The following is a 9,057-nucleotide window of genomic DNA, read 5'->3' on the forward strand; positions in this document are numbered from 1 at the left end:
ATTGCAGATCTCGGCTGAGGGATTTTGCATTGCAGACCTGCTCTACCACACGCCAGGACATTTTGTTGCTTGGTCAGTTTTGCTTTTTGCTTTATAATTTCTGGTTTTAAACCCCTCCCTTCCCTTCCCCATGAGAAATAATGGGCAAGATCCTCAGCTGTTCAAAAATGCTTTTTTTCCATTGGCCTCTGTGGTGCTGTGCTAATGCATGGATCTGGCCCAATTAGTTTAATACTTGCATGTCTGCATGTTTCTTTCTATTTTGGCTGAGTTTAGGTAGAATACAGCAAGGGAAAGAAAATTAATCTCAATGTATATCTGCTTCTATAAATAAAGCCCTGACCTCAATGAGTGCTGCTGGAGCCCGACTGGATGTTAGCAGAATAAACATCATTTGGCTCCGGCTATGACACTAACAAATACTCGGATGACTTACATAGCAAACAAGAGCCCACTGCATGGAAAATCCCTGCTAGGCAAAGACAAAACAAATTAGTTGTCAGCTGAGCCAGGGCACTGGAAATCCCTCTTAACAGAATTTACAGTTTCAGCAGCAAGACTTTCCTTCAGTCACGTTCTAGGCGGAGGAAGGGGAAAGCCAGCGAGAGCTCTGACTCCATCTTCTTTAAGGAATTTTCACCAATTTATGGCAAATTGCTGTCTCCCACCTTCTGTCTGTTATTCTGTATCAATACAGATGTTCTGACTAATGTCCTGTGTTCCTTCAGTGTCAGATCTGAGATGGTTCAACTGAGGCAGGTAGGTCAGGGCCTGCTGTACCTATAGATCCTCCCCATGGCTTTCACAGTGATCAAAGGGGTGCATATTTTAAGTCTGTAAATAAAACCAACCCTAGACATGGACTTAAAGACACGTGGCCTTTCTTGCTCTCATATCCCTCAGCTGTAACTATGGAGCCAGATGGTTTATGATCAAGCTCTCTAAGATGCTAAAAAGCCTTTAAATTTGTTACCATTTCTTTTCGATTGGGAAGTGCTTTTTCCATCATGTTGAGGTTAGTTAACAGTGAGGTACAGGAATCACCAGGATTTATTTTCTCTGATACATTCCACATTGCATTGCAATAACATCAGACCTCAAACTTTGTTTTGAAGAACTTGATGTTTCTTTGGTGCTTGTAGATGCCACAGAGGCAAACAAGACTGTGATGTTTCCATTGCCTTCTCCTGTGGCACACACTTGTGTGTCTACAGAAGACATTTGAGCTGTCCTGTTAAGAAATAACAGTTCAACAAATAGCCTGCCCCTAAGGAGGAAGATTTGTCATCTTTGCTAAAAACATGGTAGAAGAGGTAAACATGAAGGAAAATGCCAGAGGCTGGGAATTTTCCACAGGGTAGTCCTGGGGTCTTATCTGCAAAGACCCTGCTGGGCAGATCCCCACCCCACAGTCTGCTCCATGGCAACGTCCCACACTCTGTTCTTCTGGCCAAGACACTGAAAATCACCTTTATACTCAGCAAGCTCTTCATGAGGCTCCTGTCATGTATGTATTGTCAATGTTTGCTTGACAATACGTGGGAAAAATAGCAGTTGGCCAAAGATTCTATCAATCCCACAGCTGCAGGGCTGGATTGAGAGACATACCTGTGTGTCATTATTACTTGCTAATCAGGGTTATTTGGTATTAAAAATTATCTAATAAGGGATTCCTTTAGTGCTTTGGTTACACCTGCATTTTAAGAAACTTCTAAGAAAAAAGCAGTAAGTTCTGATTTTTCTAGTAGAAATCTGACAGGGGGCACAGAAGATTATTTCCATTTACAATGAAGGTGAATTAATTCCACGTACATTCTCAGCTATTTTAGTCATCTCTCAAATGTTCTCTGACTGTCAGCTGAGTCAATTATTTGTATTTGGCACCAAGATGCAATTCCACATTTAAAGAATGAATTTCAGCAGTGCACTTTCAAATTCTGAAACTAATCCCATTTAGCAGAGAGGATGTTCTTAAGAAATTTCTTGGCTTTACTGTAGTTGGAGAAAAAACATTTGGGTATCTTCCAGGTATGTCTGAAAACTTCTGGCCTAAATGTACTTTTATTTGTGTCCTTACACATCTTTGCATAGCAACAGGTCACAAATAATAAGGCTTACAGGTCACAAAGCAGTAACTAGAAAGCAAAGGGGAAATAGCCTGTAGGGTGGAGAAGTGTTGGTACAATAACTGGGGAAAGAAGAATAATCTGGATCTTTCTTTTCTGCCAACTCCACCTCAGAGTCCCATCAGCCTCACACAACCCTTGTTTCTAGAAGCATTTTGAGTGTCATGTCAGCTCCAAAGAGTTGAGTATCATGGTGCTGTAGCATCATTTCTGGAGAAAATGTTCTAGAGAATAGTATTGTAACATATTATAACAGTGTGTGGCTGTGGTTCCACATGGCAGTGAAGAACCCCAGCATGGGGAGCTCAACCCCTGGAGAATAAAGGTTATTTTCAGGGTAACCTGTCATATCCCACCCATTACACCACTTGTTTGTGGTGTCATTTGCATCTATGTTTCAAAGCACTGCCCTACTGAGGTTCCTGAGCTGCTGCACTCACACAATGAAGACATGAGTTCTGTAGTCACTTTTAGCAGGGCTACATGAACCAGTCTGCACCTTGTAAGAACCAGCCTGAAGCCACCTTCCAAATTCAGGTAGTAGAAAGACTCTCTTCCTCTCCTGCTCCTTCCTTCTCCTCCCCTTTATTGCTCATCCAGGCCCGAGGTTTCGCGGAGAGATGGGACAGTATTTAAAGTACCAGAAACATCTGAAGAAAAAGAACTGCATCTCAATGCTTCTTCTGGCCTTTTATGCATGCCACAAGTGCATCCCTTGATTTAATTGACTCCTACAGTCAATAATGATTCACAGTCCTTTGGAAGTATTAGGGTGGATCAGTTTAAAAGAACTCAACAGGATATTAGAGCGCTACTGGCAGTACTCCTCACAATTTCTTTGCTGTTGTCCGATAATTTTCCTGAAGGAACATTATATCTCAGTGGGCACTAGGTTCATCCTCTTTGAATCAAAAAGGTGTAATATTTGCAACCAGACTTCATGTGGCAGAACTGCAGAAAAGCATGATGTTTTCTTGTGGACTGACACTGTTTGAGCTGTGGTGATGGGCGAGGTGGGCTGGGAAGAGGAGCTGTGTAGGGTGAGAGCTGTGCCTGGGCAGTGCAGAGAAGGGACCTTGGGGGCCACTGTGGTGCTGTGCTGTGGGGAGAGGACATTGTGCATTTGTGAGAGAAACAGCAGGAGAGAAAGGACACAGAAACAAGGAATGATTCCTGACATTGAGGGAGTTTGAATCAGGGCTGTCTTTCCATAAAAGGAGTATCTGACCCCATAATCAGGGCTTGGTTTTCTTTTCCCTGCAGGAACCCTAACTATTGTCATAATGGACAGCAAAGATGTCAGGTGGATTTATTTTGTTTCTAAAGAGAGTAATTGTAAATATTTATGCAAAATCACAAGAGAATGACTTATCTGAGTGTTTGGAGGAGAAAGAAAGTTGCAGAAGGAATTTAAAAAGCGATGAGAAATAAAAGCTTGAAGACTCTCAAAAGGCAGCAGTCAGAGCCTGCTGGGGAAATAGCCAAAGGGTGACTAGCAATCAAAAATATTAGACCAGGGAGGGAAGCCTGGCTCTTCTCTGCAAAGTCAGCATGGGCCAAGGGGGTGCTGAGCATCCTGGTACCATTGGCAGTGGGTTTCTCATGGAACAAACATAAGCAGGAAAGCTGTGGTTAGATTAAAATTCCTGATGGAAATGAGCCACTGGCAAAGGCTACAGCTTTGTTAGAAGAAGGAAAGCAAAATATCATTGACCATGAGACACAGCAGTCACCTAGCTGTGGAGCTGAGCTGCCAAAGGTCTTGGGGCAAGATGTTGAGAGCTTTCTGTCCTTTTTGTAATCCATACGAGCCTGAAAGGGACCCAGAATATTCTTTCAGTAGATTCTCTGTTCAGCTTCAGAAGAGAAAATAACCTTGGGATTGGCTGTTTTAACTTGATAGCCCAAATGGGAAGATAAACCAAAAGAAGGAGGGTGTAGTGGCTACCCTTCCAAGCTGATGAAGACGACAGCTCCTGAGCAGCCTCTGGGAAAATGCTTGAGCTGCCAGCAATTTAGCAGCCTAGTATGGTGTGGTTACTGTTGCTTCAAGTAAATGGGTTTTAAATAAGTAGAGTTTAAAAAACTACCTGATTTGACTTTATCTGTATATTCTCCCCTGGTGGATATGACCTGTGAAAATCCCAAACTGGGTGTCCTGCTCAGGTTAGTATAGATGATATTCAGGAAAGAAATCACCTTAGGACTCACAGACCTTCTCTGGTGGTGTGTGCTGCAACACCTGTGCTGAGAAAGGCGAGAGCAGAGCAGCCACACTGGTGCACAGCCTGTCTGTGACTCCATGCCTACACATCCACCTTCTCGTCAGCAAGGGCAAAGGGAGCACTGATGTCATCCACAGAGGCCAAGGTCCCCCAGAGATGCTCTGAAATTCACAGTAAACCAGTGAGAAGGAGCCCACTTGATCCTGTGGGTAAGGGACAAGGAAAGGACACCAGAGGCAGTTCAGGAGGTTGGCATTTGCCTTGCAGCAGTAAATAAAAATCAGAAGAGGACATGGCCTCTAGTGAGTAAGCTGGAACCTGTTTACAGCAAATCTCCTTAAATACAGCCCTGGTCTTGCATGCAGAAGAAGAAAGAGGCTTCTGATGTGTTTATGGCATTACTGGTTGACAAGGGCTTGTCTTGTCAAAAAAGGTTGAGTGATAATGCAGACGAAGGGAAAGGGTTCAGTGGAATGCTGTTGAAGTTGAATATTATGACATTCACTTGTTGGGTTGTGAAGAAGTCCTCCAGCTGCCAGGGACAGATGTCTGTACAGGAGCTGAGGCAGTGCTTGCTTGGCTTTCCAGCAAAGGAAGCAGTAACTGATCTGGAGGTTTTTCTATAACCTATGAATGCTTCTGACAGGCGGCATTTCCCAAATGGGAACCTCAGCTGAAAGTGATCTGCAGCTGATGTGGAGATCCAGATGGTCCAAGCTTCTCCATGCTGTACCATTGCCATGAATGAGGATAGCACTGTCTGTTGTCCATGGGTATTGGACATGCTGGTGAATACTAGATTTTTGTTACCAGCAGACTGAAATGTGGAGGCATAAATTCCATCACAGCAAAGCAAGCTGTTTCAAAATCAGGTGTTTTCAGTGAAAGGATAGAAGCTCCACCAACAAGGAATCCAAAGTGCTGCAAAATCAGTTTAGTCCCTACATAGTTATAGACAGACAGTGCTTGTAGGCCAAGTACAGACAGTTCATCTCTGGGTATGTCAATATTACCAAACTCCTGCACAGGAGGGGAACAGTCTGTGACTTCACCTTTTAGCCTCCTTGCATTTGACAATCTGTTTCCTATCAGACACTGAGGCTTCCCATGGGCAGACTACTGGCACAGAAGCACCAGCAGTGTGACTGCAGCAAAAGAAACAGCTAATTTTAATTAACACCAGAGAAAAGTATCAGCTGTGTTCAGACAGGAGGACATTTGTTGTCACAATAGACAAACCCTGTATCTCTGCAGTCTTTAACTCCTGGCATTAGGATGGTGTGTGGCTGCAGAATCAGCCGTGGTGCAGCACAGCACTCAGCCAGGACACAGCTGGGAGATCTGTCTTGTGCTGCAGCTTAGAAAGTAGAAAAGAACAGGGCAAGACCTTCATATCTAGGGAGAATGGTTTGAGGAAGATCAGAAATAAAGAAGAGAGGAAAAACTCTACAGGAATTAACAAACCCCAAACTAGGTGCTCTATTTCGTCCCCTCTCCAAGGAAATCACCCCTTTAATGGAAAGGAAACTGTGGGGACTCTTTCTGTAGTCACACACTTGTGATGCTAAAAGAGCATTTGGGAAGACAAGATGGGTGTAGGAAAACCACAGAGGAGAAATGAGGCAGTGAGGGGAAAAGAGGTTAACCATTTTCCTCAGGAACTTGCAAGAGGGTATGGATAAATGCAGGCTTCTGGGGAATGCTCACAAGTAAAGGCAGTGCTTCAATTTCAATTTCCTTCTACCCAGGGAAGCAGTGACAGATTATCAGCTTCTGGAAACTACAAAGTTAACAATTTTTTATAATACAAATTCAATATATAGTTGGGTCTTTTGGTCAAAGGCAGGAGAATAAAGTCGGCTGGCCTGGGAATCTCTTGCTGCAAGGGAGTTGTGAGGAATTAATCCAGTTGATGGCAACGAATTTTCAAAGGATTGAGAGGCTTTTCTCTGAAGTCTTTCTGAGCACACAGCAACACCCACAGTCTCATAGGGATTGCCTGGGACTGTCTGAGCATATGGTGGAGCAACATCAAAGTCAAGTACGTGTTTGATCCATGCCAGCACTGACAGACTATGATCTTGCAGTTGCAGAAGGATGGAACTGGTGTCTCTCAGCTCAGTTGCTACTGATCTTACACAAAGTGGGAGAGGACTGTGTGACAGTGAATGACATGTAGAAGTCTTTCAGGGCTGAGGCAGTATCTATCCTGCTTTAATCTTTAGTGCTTCAGGCTCTTCTACAGATTATGGTAAATTCTTGGGCTTTAATACTCGGAGTATTTACAGTATTGCTCTGGTGTGACGAGCAGTGGAGTTTTATGATCTGGTTCATAAACTGATCGAGATGAGATATTGTAATTCACCAGGTTGGAAGGCTGTTTCTGGTACCCCTGGACTTGGGGGACTTGCAGAACTTCTCTGTGCTTCAGTTTCTCATGAACTGCTGGGGAGTGAATAGAATTGTCAACATTGTTTAGCAGTGTCTAGAGCTCTGGAGCTCTGCAAGTGAAAGGCAATAGAAGGAAAATTGCACAGAATAGCCCTGTCATGGTTATTGGGATTTATAAAACAACAGGTTTATTTTACAAACCTGTTTTATAACCCACTGAAGTGTTATACCTATTAGATTTTACTGGCATTTTTCATTGTTTTGAGAAACAGAATGCCCAGCCAACACATGAAAATCCTCCTCTCTCTCTCTTACCCTGTACTGATCTCAGAATTTTCCTTCTGCAATCAGTCTGAGAGAACAGTGTATAACCTTCTGGCATACATGTTGTTGTCATACGTGCACATACATACAGATAAAATGTCTGAAATGTTTACATACAGGGACTAAAAGGCTTTTCCTTTGCTTAAAAATCCCGCAGGCCCCTTTGCTTTCCCACAGCTTGCCGCATCTGCAGAGTTTTCTAGGGCTGACCTCAGAGATGCAGCCAGCCCTCGCTCCCCAGCCAGGCTGCCAGAGCTGCTGAGGGACGTGGGCTAAATGTTAGGTGGGGATGGAGGGCAGAGTGTCCTTGCTCCTGTGGCCAGGTGGATATCCAGACCCGCCGTCCAGGCAGCGTGCCAGGGATCATGCTGCTGTCAAGCTTTGTGAACACTGGCTGATTTTTAAATACATTTATTTATGACAGTTTCTGAGTGTGCATCAGCTGGTAAAGTGCTGCTGCCACGGCCTGTGGTCCTTCAGAGATTAAAAATGGAGCACTTCCAAATTTTTATGAGATTTTCTTGACTGTGCTAGTTTAACCTTTAGAACTTGGTGGTCTTTTTCAGCCTAAAGAATTCTATGATTCTATTAAAAGAAGCCTGCAAGGTTTCATCTGGATTTCTTAATTTTCTAAAATTAATTGAAATAATTTCTGATCTGATTTGTTCTGTTTCTTAAAGAGTCTGAAGCCCATCTTAAGCAAAAGGAAACTAGTGGCAGGGGAGAGCTGCAGCTCTGTGTCTCATCTTGTAACTCTGGTGGGAATTTCACAGGTCACCACCTCCTCTACACAGACACCATTACCTAAGCTTGAAATATTTCTTTGGCATATTAAATCTGGTTTATAGGAAAGGATATATTTAGGCCATCAACTATAAGGTCCGAGTTCAAAAATGTACTGAGAGATGCAGACAATTCACTGACTTGACTGTTCAACCCAGCTCCAAACACAAGCTGCATTCTCATCTCTGCTTATATGTCCTTAAAGCACACTTTGGGCCAAAAAGTTACGTGAAACACACTTTAAAGAGGCATATACTGGTAATGCTGGAACTTATCTTTGGCATTTTAAAGGAGAGCTTAATACCTACATCTGCTCTGTAAATAAAAGCACCTTGGACAAGCTCTTTAACTTTCCTAACTTAAGAGGAAAACATTCCCTAGTCACTTGCAGTAGATGTACAGGCTGGAGCTGGGTGGCTGCAGCCTGTGGTGCTCTGCTGTCCTGGCAAAGAGGCTGAGAGGAGCCTGAATGAATGACAACAAAGCAGATGAAAGGCTCAGTTTCAGCTGGACAAGCTCACATTCATTAACTGGCTGGTCTGCCCAGCTCGTTTATTATTAATTCTGAGTGGCATCTGAGTGGGAGAAGCATCTGTGATGGGTGTCAGCCGTCAGAGGGCTCCATCCAGCAGAGCCCTGCCTGTCACAGGCTGGGCAAGCCACCAGCCCTGCTGTCAGGGTGAGAAGACTTTGGATAATAGCTCGGCTTCCCGTCAGGACTTGCTGGATCAATGTGGTCATAAATAGGAAGGGAAACACATGTTAAGTATCCTTTTCCTTTCTTGTCCTTTCCTCCTGGCGTTCAGCCTATAGCTTTGTGATTTTAGGATGAAAGTCACTTTCGTGGTTTATTTATGATTTTTTTTTCAATGAAATCCTGTAAATCTGACTTGAATCCGGGGCAGGATATCTCTGGTATTTCTGTTGTGGCTGTGGGGTTGAAGATTTCTCTAGGATCTGCCCTGGGAGGCCTCATAGACCTCATATGAGCCCCACTCCAGGAGACTCAGCCTGGGTGAAGGCTTCTCTCCAGCTCTGTGTGGTACCAGCTTGAAGAAGAGTTCCCAAAGTCCAGCTATGATCACAAGAAATCTGCAGGAACAAAAGAGAACATCACACTTTATCTAAAGCATGTTGTTTTCTGAAGCTACCATTGGAAGTATACCCATAGATTTATAAAGTAACTTTCTTGTTGAATTGGATGAACT

Source organism: Cyanistes caeruleus, chromosome 1 (genome assembly GCF_971803275.1).
Source record: "Cyanistes caeruleus chromosome 1, bCyaCae1.hap1.1, whole genome shotgun sequence".
In the NCBI taxonomy this organism is placed as follows: Eukaryota; Metazoa; Chordata; class Aves; order Passeriformes; family Paridae; genus Cyanistes; species Cyanistes caeruleus.